Genomic DNA, 18,623 nt, shown 5'->3' with positions numbered 1-18,623 from the left:
AGGAAAATAGCCGTGGGTATGGTTTATTAACAATCACTGGTCCTGTCCTCTGCACTTCCTTTAAGCAACGTATTCAGTTCTGTAAATATTTAAACCAGGCCTTGAATCCAGCAGCGTGGGCAAGCTAAGGGATATGGGGAGCAGGTCTGAAGCAAGCTAAGTCTAGGGAGGATGGTAACCTTTACCCCCTCAGTTAGTGGCCCTACCCTCACAAGAGGACATCACCTCCTCTTTTTCCCTCTCTCCTTCTGTCTTCCCTCCCTCATGAACAAGCACAGTACAGAGCTCTGAGCTGCTGTTTCTCACTGGAGTCCCCAGTAGTTAAAGAGAAAGGAAATTAAACCAAGGTGTAGACTATTGGGCTGTAGATCTCTGCAGAGCCACCAGGAAGAAGGAAAATCTCTGCAGCGCCACCGGGCCAGGCTTTACAGGGTGACCAGGATGTGAACCCACCTCAGGGCAGGGCAGACAGGGCTCTTGATCTGAAGGAGATCAGCACAAGTGTGGTGCTGCTATGCCCTCAGCTCACCTCAGCACACGCAGCAGGTGGCTGTTGTCACTACCTCTGCCGGGACAGCTCGTGCAACTGTGTCTCATCCCCGTAGCAGGCTGTATTTGAAGACTCTGGCCTCTCCCAACGTTGCACTAATCAAACCCCAAAGCCTGGTTCCAGCCTCTGTCACCTTGGTGGACAAGACACCATCACCACCCCTCCCAGAAGGCTGCCTGTTCTCCACTCTGACGCGTCTTCCTGCTAACTTTTCTAGTCAAGCCTCAGCAACCACTTCCGCTTGCTTTGGACTCCCAAGAAGTTCTCTTACCCACCGTCTTTTCACTGTTGCCAGGTTGTCCCAGCTTCCCTCTCTCCCATTGTGAGTCCTTTATTTATGAGTGTTAGCCTTCTTTGTTAAGCCTGTACAGATGCTCTATAGAAGGTCTCAGGTCTTTTTGGCCTAAGTGAGAAACTCAGTGGGAAACTCTCCTAAACCTGCAGCACCTCCTCCTCACTCTTCAGGTAGCCAATGCCATAGCTGAGGTGCTGCTCAGCCTCAACGGGCGATCAATTTCTAAACTCTGTTGTTTCCTGTGCTCCTCTTTCTTTTCAGTCTCCTTTACTGAACCAGCTCAGATATAATCATTCTTGCCTGGGCAACAACCTGCAGGCCTCTCCCAAACGCCTATGCAGTGGCCAAGGAACCCACAGCAGTGGTTGCAGGCTGGCAAGCGGCACAGTTTAAGACTCTTTGTTTGCCTGGCTTCATGCCCAAGGGCCAACCCCTTCATCAAAGTACCGTGGTCCCTAAAGTCAGGCCTAACAGTCTTGTCCTCTCTCCAGATGCAGTTATGATCTTGTGGTGCACAGAGTAAATCCCGTTTCTGCCCTAGACCATGAGTCACAGCACATCCATCATGGCCACATACCACCAACAGAACCACCTGTCCAGCTAACAGCTGCCGAGCTGTCTCATAGCACATGCATGTACCCGGCTGGGATGCTTAGGCTCCCGCCTACATTACGTCTGCTCAACCAAAACTTCTGAGGTAAAGGGCTTAGAATCCCGCTGCTGAGATGACTGTGCTATGGTTACTACCCTGGGGTTGTTACATTGTAGGAATCTGGTCTCCAGGGACAGCTCCTCCATGTGGTCTTCCAGACCCCTCCACAGAAAGTCATCTTTTTTCACTTCACCTTTAACACTGTGTGAATAACGGGCATCGTCAATGTTGCTGTCTGTTTGGTTAGCTACTGCTCCCTGAGGGCACAAGACTGCTGTGTTCATCTCTGCACCTGGAGCTGGCCAGAGGATGCATTTCGGTCCAAGGACTGATGAGCTAGGGCTAGGAGAGATCCAGTACTCTCCTGGCAGGGGTCAGGGGGTGTCTTTCTGTGTCTCCCGTGTGTGTGTGTGTGTGTGTGTGTGTGTGTGTGTGAGAGAGAGAGAGAGAGAGAGAGAGAGAGAGAGAGAGAGAGAGACAGACAGACAGACAGACAGACAGACAGACAGACACACACACACACACACAGACAGACAGAGACAGAGATAGAGACTGAGACAGAGAACAGACAGACAAAGGGATGGAGAAAGGCTGCAACATACTAGATTACAGATTATGCAGGAGGCGCTCAATAATAACTGTTATAATAGCAGCAACAGTTGCAGTTCGCATGGACTTTGGCATTACATGCTGTGTGAGGGTCTCCCCCTTCTACACGGACTATTTATTCTTACAGAAGACTCCACTTCCGTATTACATATATGCAGGCTACAGTCTGCATATTCGGTGCCTGAAGTCACAGTACAGGAAGGTGACACACCCTGCGCTGGTGTCTGCATTTGCTGGCTTCAGGGCCAGTGTACCTACTCCTCAAGAGATTGCTATGACCTCTTCCAGGAAGCCTGTGCAGGGAGAAGGAAGGGAGAGGTTGGGAGGTGAGTGAGGAGGAAGATGGAGGGGCTACGGGGCTTAGCACTATAGGACCTGTATGTGACAATGCCACATGCAGACATGCATACACACACACACACACACACACACACACACACACACACACACACACGGACATATATACACATGCATGCACATACACATATACACATGGATGTGCACATACTTCTTAAAATAACATGGAGAATTCTTTCTGGAACACTCCTTGTAAGAACAGGAAGAAAGGGAGGGGTGTACATGCTTATGGCTAAAGCATGGATAGGATCAGATGGAAGAAGGAGTCAGGGAGGGAGGCTCACAGGTACCAGGATGGAAGTCTGCTCAGGCCAAGTGTGTGGGGGGTTCACTTGGAAAAGTGGGAAGCCATCCCGGATTATGGCAGAAGGCAAAGATGTGTTCATGGGTGTGTGCAGGGGTCTTATCGCAGTGACTGGGCCCTCCAACTGGAGGTTCCAGAAACCAACTCTGTTCCCATGGTCCTCTGTGCTCAAGCTTGACTGCACCCTACCTCACTACTGCCCAGAGCTTCTCCGAGCCATGGTAGCCTGGTGCAGACTTTGCTGGCCACTGTACTTGCTGCCACTTGGTCAGGTGAGGGAGCATGGGTTGCACTAGTTGCACTAACTCTGGCTCGGCTTTCCTGAGTAATAGAGAAGGCATGGCTTCCTGTCTGTCTGACATGGGAGAAAAAAGAGCCTCAGTGCGTGACTAGGGCTGGGCTGGGGTGCCTGGATGGGCAGTAGAAGGGTAGATGGGCATAGGTGCCTGGGACAGCCAGGGCTGAGGCCAGGTGGCCACAGGAAACATGTCACTCCTTCCTCACTGTGGTCCAGGATTTTCAAAGATGGGGCTGAGACTAAAGAGAGAAGTGCTTCATTGAGTCACACAGCATTTCTCTGAGGTAGTTAAGCCAGGGCTGGGTCCTGGTTACTGGGGACTCTCAATCCTTCTCAAGAGGCCCAGAGCAGAGGATGAAGGTCACTAGCTGAGGAAGGTACTTAAAGAGCCAGCAAGAATACAGCTCTTATTGGCCAGGATTGCCAGGGATAAATATACAAGTTGACTCGCACTCAAGAGGTCAGAGCCCAGTGTAGACAAGTGAGGTTATAGTCACAATGGTTTGTTCCTTCTTAGAGTAGGGTTCTGGGCTGCATGGCTCAGACAGGTGTGTCAGACAGCACCAGGTATAGGTCCAGAGAATAAGGAACAAGTTCATGACCTGCCTCCCACAAGGCAGTGGAACAGTGGCTTCTCACAGCCAGTAAGTTTAAAAAAGCAATAGACAATACACAGAGATGACAAGTCAAGGACCGGTGGGGACAAGTAGAGGCATGGAACTCTGTCACCAGGGCAAAGCAAACTGCAGCACCAGGCATCCTGTATGTAGGCAAAGTTTATAAGTTTGGAAAGATTGCCTAAGTCACTACATAGCAGAGAAGTGAATGGATTGTGAAAACTGTACCCCTTAAGTCTCCAATTCTGCTCTCTCCTTTATCCCAACAAACAGAACCCCAGTCCAGGGCTGGTGATATGAAAAGATGCCCACAGATGAACATGCAAAAGCTAAATGTCAGTCAGCAGGAAACGGCCCTATACAGGGTACGTTGCCCTGTGTCAGACCCAAGTTGGAAAGAGTCTGAGATCAATGGACTTGCGCCACTGAATGTGGCCAGCTCCCTGTGTCTGCTTCTACTCTGTTCCTTTTTTTCCCTATTCCTTTGAACACACTTCTGTCTCACTCCACATCCTCCACCTACCCAGGCTTCTCTATTCAAGGTCTCCAGTGAGGCTCCATATTCCTCAGCCATAGGGTCAACTCTGGCCTCTTATTTCTTGGCCACTCTACAGCATCCCGCTGAGCCTGCCCTCTCAGACAGCACTTTCTACTCTGGGGTCCCAACATCACCTTCCCACTCGTCCCTCACTGGGTGCCACACGCTGTTTCCAGACCATTCAGATTGCTCAGCCTGAGTGTCTAAGGCTGCTCCTTAGATCCACTTCTGTCTACACTGCCTCAAGGATTTAAATGCTATCCATGTGCAGTTCAACTCTGGACCTGAGATGACACGTCACACTCACCACCTGACAGTTCCACTATCACAAGCTGGGAGTTAAACCCCATCCTGTCCTGGCAACCGTTTCTCTCATGGCTTCTCCATCTTTGTCGGCGGGAACCTCATCCTCAGGCCCACCATCCTTCTTTGGTCACTGCTGTCCTCTCCCCACGCCTACCTGCTCTGCAGTCATCTCCTGAAGTGGCCAGCCAGGGAGTTTTCAAAGAGAGGAGTCAGAATAAAATGCTCAATGGAAACCCTGCAGGACTCCATCACCACTGTGGCTCACGAGGGTCCTAGGGACCCAGCCTTCCAACTTTACAGCCCAGACCCCCATTACAGTGGCTGTGTTCAGTCCCATGCCCTCCTTTGACACCATTAAGTCTTCCTCAGTGTTTCAGCTCCCTCCCTCACTCTTCACTCCTCCCATAAACGCCTTTCTTCTGAGGTCAACAACGCAAACTCCTTACCTCTCTCACCTCCTCTCAGTTTCACTGTTAACATTAATAGTCACATCTGAGACTAATTCTGGGACACCCTCGCCCCCCACTCCCAGGTATTTCAAACCCCTCAGAGGTTCAAGCCCCTCGTATAAAAAGACAGTATCTGCCTATGACTTACACAACCCTCCCAGACACGTTCATTCTTCCCTAGATAACGTATACAATGCAGATGGTCTGTCAACAGTCATTATACGACACTGTCTAGGAAACAATGATACACGCAGAGTCTGTCCCTGTTCAGCACAGATGCAGGTGTTTTCCTCACTCTGCAGTTGGTTGTATGTGAGGATACAGGACCTGTAAAAACGGACAGACACCTATGCTTAAATACTGTTATGGAACTCAAAGAAAGCAAGCTGCAGGAAACATAAACTCCACAAAAGCAGAGAAAACCACCAGCCCATCACCAGCCCCAAACAGAAGACATCAACAATGTGCTTTTGGGAGGCTCTAGGTTTTCATATGGAACAAGGTCTGCTGAGGCACATATTCCAGCTAACGGGTCATGTGTGTGAAGGGAAGAATGGAGTGGTGGTACTCTATGGGTTCAAACCATTTGTGTAAATTATACTGAAGCACTGGGAGTGAGAGCTGCTAGGAAAGGAACTGGATGCTTTGGGATGTCTAAAACATCAATGACCAGATCACTAGCTTGGTAGATGTTTGAGTTTTTCCTGTGACAAGCACCATGCTTGGCTGCGACCACAACTAAGAGCTGCAAAGACCGAGTCTGCCTGCTGGAGGCACTAGTCAGGGGACAGGCTAACATCACACACATCAGGACACAGGCAGCAGACTTGGGTTGGAGGAACCGTGGGCCTGTCCTGTCCATGAAGCTTCCAAGGACCACAGTTAGGGGGCTGCGGTTGTACGAACCTCTCCGTAGGTGAGTCCTTCATGTGCCTGGGTCTCTCTCCTTCAGCCTGTAGATGGGCTCAGTGTGGGCCAGCAATCACTCACCTGGGTCGACTACTGATGCTAAGGAATTCTGAGGATGCTCAAAGATGCCTTTCAAATCATGGTGCACAGCTGCAGCAGCTCTGCCCAGATTCACTGGGACTCCTTTTCGGATCTTCATGCCCCCTCTCTCCCAGTGGGCTTTACTTTAGACACAGTCCACTCCCAGGAGGAGTCTCAGGATGGCCAGGTTGTTTCAGGACTCCCCTTCCACTGCTAGAGTCTGGTTTGCTCCAAACTGGGAGAAGTAGGAGGGCCTGGGAACTTATGTCATCCAAGGCAGCTAACCTTTGCAAAAAAGCTGACTTCCCTGGGGCTTAGGCAGAGACCTCCTTTTATGGCCTGGGCTCCTTCCTCATGGCGAATCCTTCCTGTTCTCCTGGCTCCCTCACTTCTCCACCAGCCTCTTTAATGAAAACTGAGTGCGAGTCCTCTTTTCAGGGTCTACTTTAGAGACCCTCACCGGACACATTCAATAGCTTTCAGGAGCTTTTGAAAAGGCTCAAGGCAGCCCAGCCGCAGCCACCATTGACCCATCGACCCCTCTGGACCACATGTGCTGGGGTTGGGCAGCCTGCAGTAAGCCTGAGGGTGTCAGCGTCTGCAGCTGTGTGTAAGTGTAGCCTCAGAGCGCTGAGCAGTGGCAGCAGGAGAGCAGAAACACAAGTGATTTATGAAAGCCGATGAGATTTGAAAGCGGGCTAGGGAAACAGCAGGATGACTCTCAGAGCTGAATTGATTTAAAGGGTAAGTATTGAGGTCTAAAGATTGATTGAGAGGAGAGGGGTGAGGTAATGGAAGGGCACTTGGGAGGAGCCAGTGGGATGTTTTTATAAAGTTAATGTGATTTGTTGCCAAGGTTGAGGGGCCCTGCCAGGGTCCTGTGCTGTCCCAGGAGTGAGCTGCAATGGCAGATGATTTATTGCATGGTGGCTTTGAGTGCCTCTACTGTTTTTGTTGGTTTTGTTTGTTTGTTTTGGTCTTGAGAGCCAGCCAGGCCATCACAATGGGACCCACTTCCCTGCCTGGAGAACTTCACGGGTAAAAGTGTGTAACCCTACTCCCCAACCCCATCAATGGAAACCTCAGCTTATAAAATAGTAATGAAGTAGCCTGGAAATTCCGGCAACTTTTCATAAAGATCATTCTGAAGGTTTAAAGAGTCAATACCAAAGATTACATCCTTAAAGTTGGCCTCATTGGCTCAAATGGCCTGCTTTTCAGCTAGGCTGTGCGGGGCAGAAGAGGCTAGGGGCTATCTAAATGGCTTCCTCGTCCTTTTCGTTTATCCAGTCTTTGAATGTAGGGTCCTTCCATGTGTTCAGCACTGCCGACACTCTGGGAGAGGATGCCTGGCAGGCAGAGCTAAATGGCGTGTGCAGAGGAAAGGGGAACAGGAAACAGGCAATGCCGAAGTCAGCCTAGGGGGACAAGGCAGGAAGCCCATAGCTGAGGCTGAGGCAGAACGAGTGGGTAAAATGAGAGAGGACCAGGTAGTGAAGGCAATTGCCCACCAGGAGGACATGAAGAAATGGTGGGGGTGAATGGGGGGAGGGTAAGAAGAGAGTCCAGAACCCAGTCCATGTGGTTGGCTCCTAGGCTCTTAGTGCTGACCTTGGAGGAACCACTCTTGAGCTGCCATCAGGATTCTCAGTTGAACTTCTCCTACCCACAGCCTCTATCCACACTACGCAAAAGTCAAGGGCATAGTGAGATTGGTGATGATGTTCGTGTGTGCAATTGGAGACCCAACAAACAGAAACCTGGAAGCATGGAAATACAGCTTTCTATCATTTCCTAGCTTGGCAGCTCAATGGAGGAGCCCCAGACTTCCACTCATAAACGGGGGGAAAAAGTGCTAATCCTGATCACTGCCTAGACTGGCAAAGAGTGGAGGGCCAAGCATGCGTATGTGCTTAGAGAGCAATGGTGTACTTAGCGTGGCTTCTCAGCTCTGCAGGCTGAGCTTCCTGAAGTTTGTCTGGGAACTTCTGGCTCAGGAGCCATCAGCGCTGACCACTTTTACCCCATTCACCAAAAGCCTGCAGTTGGTGAGTCAGTATATGTGATTCAATATCAATTATAAATTTCATTTTCTGCCTGCCTACAGGCCATTAGCTGAGATCAATACAGTCTCTACCCTTGCTAAGCAATCATGAGGTTGTTGATGATTTCAGCAGATGCAGAACATGGTCCCAAGCTGCCTGTGTCAGAGAGTCAAGGCAGCATTCTGGACCAGGCCTGAGCCAACTTAGGCTTATCTTGCAAATCACTTACTCTCCTCTTCAAACTAGGTCAATGGCCGATGCTAAGGTTATCTGGGGTCTCAAGGACAGGCTGGTGCTCCTCTGGCCCTCATCTGGAAGTACTTTTGCCCTGTGTGTCTAGTGTTACAGACATTGGTGTCTTCTTTGTGGGAGATGATGCTGTTTGTCGGTCAGCTTGTCTGACGCCTCTCAGAAAGAGAGCAAAAGGTGGGAGGGGCTTGAGCCTCTAGTGTCTGGCTTCTGGACCCAATAACCTTCTCTCCCAGCACATGGCCTTGGGCAGCAGCAGTCCACAGGACATGGCTAAGGTAGTGAACAGATGGGAGTATGGGTCCTTAGCTACATACTTAAATACTCTGGTTCTTAAAGACTATGTATGGGTTATGGCAAGCTGGTTAGCTGCTTCCACCTGCAGCTGGCACCTGGGACAGAGTGCCCATATGCAGAGGAATCTAGCTGGCCCAGGCCAGCTTAACTGGCTCAGGCCATCTGCTCTGAGAGTGACCCCCTTTGACTCCCTCATCCTTTGCACATGGTACATGGGAAGCGCCGCCTCTCCTTTAAGGAAACAGTGGCCTGGTCTTTGTTTGTCAAGCGATCCCAGGGAATCCTATTATCCAGGAGTGCTCAGAGTTGACAGGAGACCTAGTAGGTATAGACTGGGAGGGCCTGGCCCCAGGACAGAAAGGCACAAGTGAGGTCACTCCCTGAGATAGGCCAGCTCTCCACTCACATAATTTCTCTAAGCACCAACTGTGTATATTACTATCACTGTAAGCTTCAAAAGTGCTGGAATTCTCAAATATGTATCCAACCCCCAATGCAGGCAGGCGGGGAAGCTTCCTGCTGCATAACATCTAAGAAAGCTATACCACTCCCAAGATACAGAAGTCAGAGTATACATTAACAGCCAAATTTGGGGTTCTTCAGTATCATGACACCAGGCCTGCTTGCACAGAGCATGCACTTTTGCATCCATGGCCAACACAGCTGGAATCTGCTCTGCACTGCCACTTGGGGAAGCAGTGGCCAATCCTAACCCTGATTCTTATTAGCCTGTGGCTCAGTGGGCGTGCCTTCCAGTAAAGCCATCTGAGATGGCCAGGTGAGAGTGGATGGGATGATCTCAACTATCCTTTTGTGTCCAGCACTGGTAATGGCATCTAAGTCCCTGGGGGAAGGGAGCAGTCACACGGGGGATTCCAATCAACAGCTGCTGAGACACCATGCACCTCAGCCAGTCACAGGCACAGCTGTGTTTGGGAGGAGGCTGCTTGCACTTCAGAGGCCTAGATTTAAGCTCAAGATGTCAAGAGTGCTCTGACCTTGGACCATTTAGCTCCGTTTTTCTCTCACCTTCTTAAGGCTGGCGACAGGAGTGAAACAGAGATGCTCACATGAATAAAAATCTCAGCTACACTCAGCACATTCCAAACCTTCTATAAAAGATGAGAGAAGAAAGACGGCCTAGGTGAGACCCTGTGTTGACAGCAAGATTCATGCTCATAATTCAGTTCGTACAAAATTTAAAATGATTGAAGAAAAATACTCCATGGTGATCAAGTCAGAAAACAGACAGAGGGAGGGACTTCCTTGAGCTAAGGAAAATGCACTGTGTTGACCTGGATGGCAGTCATTAGGTAGACCCCCCCCCCCTTTTTCCTTTTTTTGGTTTTTTGAAACAAGGTTTCTCTGGGTAGCCTTGGCTGTTCTGGAACTAACATGGTAGACCAGGCTGCCCTTGAATTTACAGAGATCTGCCTGCCTCATCTTCTGGAGTGCTGGGATTAAAGGCGTGAGCCACTGCTGCCCATCAGTGTGTAGACATTGAAGGCAAGAGCTATATGGTGTATCAGTGCCTCTTTCTCTTCAGGGAAGAAGTGGCGGCCTTAAAACACCAATACAAGTGAATCCTGTAGAAACTCTGTTTTCTTCTATATGTACAGATGTCTATGACAAAGTTAGTCACTTCTGCCTTCCCACACAGCTTTTCTCTGGCATACTAATTCCTTTAGGATCACTACGCTTGTGCCTTGGGGCCATTATTCAGCAGAATAAGGGTTGCTTAAATACAAGCACCGTGTTACCATGGCTACCAATCCCATATCCAGGATGTCTTCTGACTGACTAATGGGGAGGTAGCATATACAGTGTGGACATAGCAGACAGAGGGGTGATTCATGTCCCTGTGAGAAATTGTGAGATTTCCTTATGGTACAGTTGGGACGAGAAGGCAGTGAACAATTTAAAATACATCAATTCTTTACTTTTTGGATTTGAAAAAAATGTTAATTTTGAAACATGGTTGATCACAGGTAATTGAAAGTAACAGAGAAAGAGGAACCATGTATGGAAATTATGTCTCATTAGAAACAAACAAACAAACAAAAGAAATAAACAAAACCTCTAAATAACAGTTAAAAAATCTATTTACTTTGAGGCTACTGTCATTCAGAGATCCTAAAACTGGGAGTTTTGATTTCCTCTAATCAGATTCCCTGGGTTTGTTCTGCACCCCATGCTGACCTGAGCTCTTTGTTAATTTCATATTAGTTCTGGAAGGTGCATTTGGGAAATTGTAATCTCTGTGTGAGGGAGAGATCTGGGCTTCAGTGGAAGATGCATAGACTTGGGCACTTCTGTCATCAGGGTGCAACTAGCTGGCGGCAGCAGTGCCAGGGGTTGGCCTGGATGTAAGGACCTGGCCAGGTAAAGGAGACCCATGGCTTCTCTTCTTTCCTTTAGGATCCCAATCATGAGGTGTCTACACTTGGCTGAACTCTGGCCTGTATCCTGTGTCCTACTTAGCTGTGTCAACTCGACATAGGCCAGGGTCATCTGAGAGGAAGCCTCAACTGAAGCACTGTGTCTATCAGACTGGCCTGTGGGGACACTCTTGAGTAATTACTAGTTGTCACAGGAGGTCCCAGCCCACCCTGGGTGGTGCCATCCCTAGGCAGGTGATCCTGGGCTCTATGAGAATGCTATCTAAGCATGGCCAAGTCGGAGTGAGCCACCAACCAGCTCTCCTCCATGGTTTCCACTGCACTCCCTTGACCGTGAGTGAGCTTCTCTGGTCAGAGGCAGCAAAGCCTCTGCAAACAGCCAGCAGTTATGGCCGCAGGGCCCTGCCTTGAGTTCCTGCCCTGACTTCCTCAATGACAGGCTGTGACCTGCAAGTTTAAGAGGCAATAAAATCCTTTCCTCTCCATGTTGCTTTTGGCTAGTGCTTTACCACAGCAACAGACTGAAACTAGAACACTAGTGCCTCTACCCACCGCAGGAATAGCTCACATACACCCCTCCTTGGCATTGCTGACTGAACGCTTTGCCTCTCTCTGAGTGGGAAGCAGGCAAAGCCAGATGCTGTATCACCTATCTGACTATGTTTCTTTGTGACTCCACTCTCTCAGGTCATGAATGTGATCTCTCCTAGGAACCCCTCAGTGTGTTTGGCCCACTCGGGAGTATGCAACATCGGGTCATCATGGGCATTTTATGGAAAGGCACACTGCTCAGAACTAAGCATTCAAGGGGGCTGTGGACCCCCACGATGCCCTTAAGAACAGAAACTTCCAGGATTCTGAACCATTCCTTGACCAGTGGGTATGGGTCAGGCTGCTTCCTCGTTATCTTTCCCTGAAAACATCTCAAGTAATCCCACAAGCCTTGGAGGCACGACTCCAGAGCCTACAGTTCTTGCCTTCTCCCCTTACCCCAAAGAGGAACCACCTTTTATCTTTGTATAGGTAAAAATGCCGCACAACAACAGTTTGGTCACAGAGGGGTCACATCTAGTGGTGGTCCCATGATGTTACTCTAAAGACAAAAATTCTCAAAGCTAGTGGTATGGTAGCAGGTCATTAAGCTATACAAAACGCGGTGATTGGAGACTCTAGTATTGACTGATTGTATGATCAGTTGTATAAAAGTCCAGGACACACAACTACGTGTGCTACCTAACGTTTGATAATGATTAAGACCCACTGTGTTGTTTTTTGTTCTCAGTATCTAGATGTCTAATCATTACCTTCGAGCATGTCACAACTTACTTTTCAGAGCAGTTAGCTGGGGGCTAAAGAGCACTTGCTGCCCTTGCAGATGCCCTGGGTTCCGTTCCCGGCCCTAACACGGCCACTCACAAACACCTGCAACCACACCTGTACCCTTCCCTGGCCCCTGAGGTCACTGCACACACATACTACACATTCTATAATACATGCGTGCAGGCATGTCATTCATACTCATAAATAAATAAATATACACATTTTTTAAAAGCTAAGTGTGAATCAGGTAAAGGTCAGCGGCATTAATGAGCCCATCCATTGTAGGCTGATATGTGTGACCCTAGCTTTTGCTTGTGAACCTAGCCTTTAACGGCCAACCCATTTCTCCTGGCCTCTATGTTAAATTTTTAAAATGATTTATTTATTTATTATTTACATAGCACATATGTGCCTGCAGGCCAGAAGAGAGCACAAAATCTCATTATAGATGGTTGGGAGCCACCATGTGGTTGCTGGAAATTGAACTCAAGACCTTTGGAAGAACAGACAGTGCTCTTAACCTCTGAGCCATCTCTCCAGCTCCTGTATGTTAATTTTTAACAACAACAACAACAATACTAGAATAAAACCTATGTGACAAGGGTACAATGAATATTTTGGTATGGTTTAGAGTGTATTTGTGTTGAAAGCTGTCAAAAAGGTTCAAGAAATTACATTTTAAAAGTTTGTAAAGTTAAAATGTCACAGCAAGCTAAAATTATTTTATTATTGAAGAAGGAAAAATGGTTTTCATTTAAATCTAGTGTCTAGTGATGTGCAGCCGTGTCCTGGGCTTCCATGCTCACTCCTCAGCCACTCTGTGACTCACCCAGGGCAACTTCCGGTCATGCTAATCTCCACACACAGGAACTGTCCTGCACAGCTGTGGGCATTTGTCTTTTGCACTATATTTTATTATAGCTTTTTATACTTAGACATGTGACTACTGTACAGTAATTGCCCTCAATCACATGTAAAATGTTATATCATTTTGTAGTGCAGGAGCAGTAGGCCGAAGCTGTGCCATGAAGCCTAGGTGCCTACCAAGTGGCATGTAAGTATGTATGTTGGTGGAATGATGACATCACCTAATGATACATTAGGATGAATCCCTGTCACAGGGGACACGTGACTATAGTTATTTTCTCCCTAGTGGCTACCATACTTAGATAGCGTTCATTTATTGACATGCTTTGATTTTTCCTTTTTAAGTGCTGTGTATTGACTTTTAACTATGGAAGAGGACTATACACACACACACACACACACACTCCCATCACACACAAGCACCCTCCTCACTGTTCCCATACAACTATATTGTAAATTGCATTAGCTCAATATATAGAACGTTGTCCATTGTTAGTCCCCCACCAGCTCTCTATCACATACCATCACTGTCTCTCTCCATTTGGATTTCACTCTTTGTTTTCCTGGAGTTGGTCTTGTTTTTATGTTTGCTCAGCTTTCTGCTAGGCCTTGTTTTCCCAAGCTTAAACACTGTATCAGTTGACTACATCCAATCTCTGTTTGTTCCAAGGCTCTAGGAACTTTGGTCAACTTCACTGCATTTTGTAACTCGAAAGCTGGAGACCTGCAGTGTAATTTGCGGATGTCTGTAAATAGTTTGGGTTAAGAACAAGCAAAGGACTTAGCATTAGACAAACACAAATGTCAATTCCGCCATGTTTGGTCAGGATACTCACGATTTTCCTCTCACACTTTTCAAAGTGATAACCAATGCACTTAATTTTAGTGTAGCCCTAAGAGTTAAGGAATTGCAACAAAGTGTCTGCACCATTGAGGGAATTTAACAAATCTGCGTTTCCTTTCTTGTGGGGGAAAAAAGTCCTAAGAACAAAGCCACAGAAAAGACTTCACCCCACCCCCACCCCACTGGCTCTCTCTTGCCACCCCGCAGTAGCTAGACTGACTAATTACTCATGAAGCAGCCAGGAAGTTATCCGCAAAGGCAGATGCTCCAAAGGAAAATAAGTGAACGATTGGTGACAAGAAAGAAAAACGTATAGACATCTGAAATAATAACGAAACCTCTAATATACTACTAAAGGACAACTGTAGACCGGCTCTTTGTAACATACATGCAGTCAAAGGTAGAGATGGACTTTCCTAAAAAGCTCAATGAGTTAAAGCAGAGACAAGTTCAGGCCTCGTGATTATTGATTCACTCATTGATTCGCGCATTCAAAAATATATGCTGAGCACTCACCAGGCACCGAGGGAATAATGTTGTCCAAAAAGAAAAACGGGCCCCACCCTCACAAAGCTTATAGTCCACGGCAGGTGACATACTTAAAAGTCACCCAAAGGAAAGACTGAATAACAAAGGTGGTTTGAGCATGCAGGGACCCAAACTGGAGTAGGGTGGGGCAGAATTGCACTGGTGGGAGGAGCTGAGGCCTGGAGGGTGAACAGCAGTTGTGTGTGTGTGTGTGTGTGTGTGTGTGTGTGTGTGTGTGTGTCGTGTAAGAGGAAGCCTAGAGGGAATGCACAGAACACAGAGAAATGGGGAGAAGGTCAGTGTATTTGGGACTTAGTGAGTGAGAAGAGGCTGGAAGTGGCCTGGGCTATGAGGGACACTCAACCATTGTAAGAACTGTAGGTTTTAATTAAAAAAAAAAAAAAAAAAGAGTGGAGACTGTGCAAGGACTTCTAGTTGGAGGGTGGGGGGGAGACAGCTGGAGAAGGGGATAATTTACCCTTTGGACGATGGCTTTGGCCAGGTTAGAGATTCTGACGGCTACAGAGGACTTGACTTGAGAGGAGGGGGATGGACAGAGAGCAGGGCTCTTTAGGAGCCCTTCTTCAGACCTGTCCAGGGCCAGGCCTGAAGTGGGACGGTGTTCATGGGCCCCGAGGAACCTGGATCAAGACCAGAGACAGGGGGATTATAGGAGACAAATCCTGGTGGAATCAGGACAAGTATCAGGAAGCCTGGAGAGACGGGGATGAACCAGACCTAGTTCCTGTTCACAAAAGGGTTTGGTCTCAGCTGCAGGCGACTAGTACTCCTAACAGTACAAGCTGAAAAATAAACATGGAGGACGCAAGGGTAGAGAGTGCAATCATGGGGGTGAGGGTGCAGCCTGGTCCCCGAGGCTCCTCCTGCCTGTTCAAGGCATCCCCATCAGTCCAAGGAGGAAGAGGCCCTACCTTGTGCTTTATATCTTAAAAAGAGATTGCTATTCTGTCTGTGTCAAAGAGCACATGAGCTTGTGCCCTGCTGTGGAGGTTTGCAAATGCAACCTGTTTTTCTTCTATGAAAGCAGGCAGGGATCAGGTGAGCTGTGTTTTCCTTTCCCACCCTGAGAACAGGGCTGTAGTGGGAATAGGGGTCAGTGGGAGATGACCTGCTGGGGACAGGGTCTCAGGAAAGGGCCCTATGGAGTTTAGATCCTGGTGGGAACTAAGTGAACAGGGCAAGCAGCACCTGGCTCCACTGGGCAGCATGAACTCCACCAGGGAGTGTGTGTGTGTGTGTGTGTGTGTGTGTGTGTGTGTGTGTGTGTGTGTGTGTGTGTGTGTGTGTGTGTGTGCACGCGCGTGCGCGCGAAGCCTTTTAAAAAAATTGTTCCCAGAGCTGGGCATGGTAGAGCACACCTTTAATCCCAGCACTTGGGAGGCAGAGGCAGGTGGATCACCATGAGTTCGAGGCCAGACTGGTTTACAAAGGGAGTCCGGGGCAGCCAAGGCTACCCAGAGAAACCCTGTCTCGAAAAACCAAAAAAAAAAAAAAAAAAAAAAATTCCTTTTAAAACATAATTTTTATTTTTTATGAGTGTGTATGTGGGGGTGAGAGAATGACTTTTGAGGAAATTGCTTCTTTCTTTCCATGATGTGTGCTTGGGGGAATTGAACCCAGGTCATCAGGCTTGGCAGGAAGTGCTTTTTACCTGCCGAGCCATCTAGTCATTCCTGAATCTCTTCTTGTTTTTAAGAAGTCTTAGGCACTCTGTTACAGCAATAGATAAGACAGTTTTGCATTTAGGTAATGGACAGCGAGGTTTCTCTTGGGAAATTCTTAATTGGGGACACCTTCTCCTACCACTAAAAGATGATGAAGACTCCCTTCAGAGTGATGGTCATCTTTACCTGATCCTTCAGGGTTGACCTGGTTGGAGCTTTCCAGAAAGTTATCAGACAGTGTGGCTTCAGAGAAGGGACCCCAGAAGCCCAGGTATCAACAGCCCAGGGAGCAGCTTTTCAGCCAGACTCCAAAGAGGAATCCTGATCTTTTCCAAGTGACACAACACTTGGAGATATTTCCACACAGGCGTGGCTGGGAAGACTCTAGGCCAGACAGCAGCAGCATAGCAGGGCTGGGGACTTTGTGTTGTGCGGGCTCACCCCTAGGGGGTTACATAGACCCTGTCCTAATACTGAATGTTTTAAATAGGGGTGCATTTTGGTGAAATTTTTTCTATCCACCAGACCCCAATTTTTAAAAAGATGTATATTTCCTAATATGCTGTAAGTCTAACCTGGCGCCTGGCCCAACTGTGGTCTCATGCTCCACACACTGCCTCTTTCTGCTTTGAGTTCTAGCCTCATTGGTCTGTGTTCACCCATGTGTACACACCCACTAACACACACTGGGCTATCTACATGTGATGCTCCCTGCTTCCACCCCAGCTACATGCTCTGCCTCCCTCTGCCATCTTGCCCCAGATTAGTTCCTTGTCAGTCCTCAGCTTCCAGATCAAGAATCACAGTCCCTCTGGCCACTTCCTGGCACCCTGTGCGCAGCAGCTTTATTTGTAATCCATCTTCTCAGAAAGTCTCTCTCAGGATTTATGATCAGACAGTATTATGGACAAGTGATTCCTATATTAACGCCTGAAAAACTACACTAGAAACTTAAACGTATCGCATGTCTAACCAGATGATATGGCCCAGTACAGAGGGCTCCTCAACCTTGCCACAACTGGCATTTGAGACCAGATACTTCCATGTGCCGGGCATTGTGTGGAGTGTTTAGCAGCATTCTTGACCACTACCTACAGGATGTCCATAGCACCCTTGGTGAGACGGTCAACAGATGCCTCCAGACATTTCCTGAAGGGAGGAAGAGCTGCTATTAGTGGAAGGCCACTGAACTCAAATATCAAAAAGAAGTTCAGTGGAGGCAGGGAAATGGCTTAGTGGGGAAAGTACTTCTTGTCAGGCAAATATCAAGATATGAGCTCCGATCCTGAACACCAAGAACAAAGCTGGCCCCATGAAGTGGTATGTGTCTGTGTGCTGATGGTAGGCCAAAAAGATAGATCTCTGGCTGGTCAGTCTAGCTAAATCAGGGCTCTCTGGGTGCAGTGAGAGATCCTGTCTCAAAGAATAACTTGGAAAACACTAAAAGAAGACAGCTGAAGTTGACCTCTTGTTTCCACAGGTGCATGCATGCACAAGTGCGCGCACGCACACACACACATGCACACATACACACATATGCATACACACATACATGCACACACATACATGCACACACACTCATGCACACACACACGCACACATGTACATGCATGCACATGCATGCACACACACACACACACGCACATGCATGTGCGCATGCACACACTCATGAAGTTTGGGATTTTATAGACAAGCCCCTTTCCTGAAGCACTGGTCTCTTTTCAGACTAGTAAGATCTACATAGCTACAAAAGGTCTAACATGAGCTTGTCGGCCATGGAAATAACTCAGTTCCTGACCTCAAAGCCGAAGAAAAGGAAAAAAATGGGTGAGATTAAATTTAAAAATATGCTTCTTTAGCCCACTGTTAGTATTGTCATCCCATCAAGTTATTAGTCTAAAATAATTATTAATAGAGTCATTAAAAGCTGCTGTGTACTTTTCCCTTTGGACCAGTTGTATGCCAAATGCTCACTAGCCTCGTGACTTGCAGCGCGTCTTCAGACAGAAGTTCAGGGAGGGAGCCTGGCCTGGCTCACCTTTTGGCCATCTTTAGATTATTCCTTTCAGGAGACCTAGGCACCTGTGCCCTTTGTTCACTAGGTTCCCAGCTTACACTACATCCCAACAACCTACAGAGGAGCCCGGATGCCACTGAACACACTGGAAACATCACCCATGTGGCCTCAGTATGCTGAATGAAATGGAGCATCCATGAGGAGGTACAAGGAGCCCAGACCCTTGCACCCTCCCGACAAAGCTGCCTCCAAGGAGCACACCCATCTCTAAAGACCCATCTTTGTCCTCTGTGCTGAGAAGGCAGGTTGTCCCCAAGCGCTGGTCCTCTGAAAAGTCTGTTCTATCTCTTTAAAGACAGATGTTTTCACCAGAAGTAACACTCCTGGCCAAGAAGTTGCTGCCTGGG

The 18,623-nt window shown here is 48.1% G+C and overlaps 1 protein-coding gene across 2 annotated transcripts in view; it reads right to left on the bottom strand.

The window, feature by feature from the left end:
* The window catches only part of Arhgap22 (Rho GTPase activating protein 22), a 163,573-nt gene that overhangs the window by 116,074 nt on the left and 28,876 nt on the right, over positions 1-18,623 (bottom strand). The window lies entirely within an intron of this gene.

This window comes from Acomys russatus, chromosome 3 (genome assembly GCF_903995435.1).
Source record: "Acomys russatus chromosome 3, mAcoRus1.1, whole genome shotgun sequence".
Taxonomy (NCBI): domain Eukaryota; kingdom Metazoa; phylum Chordata; class Mammalia; order Rodentia; family Muridae; genus Acomys; species Acomys russatus.
This window is presented reverse-complemented; position numbering and strand designations above follow the sequence as displayed.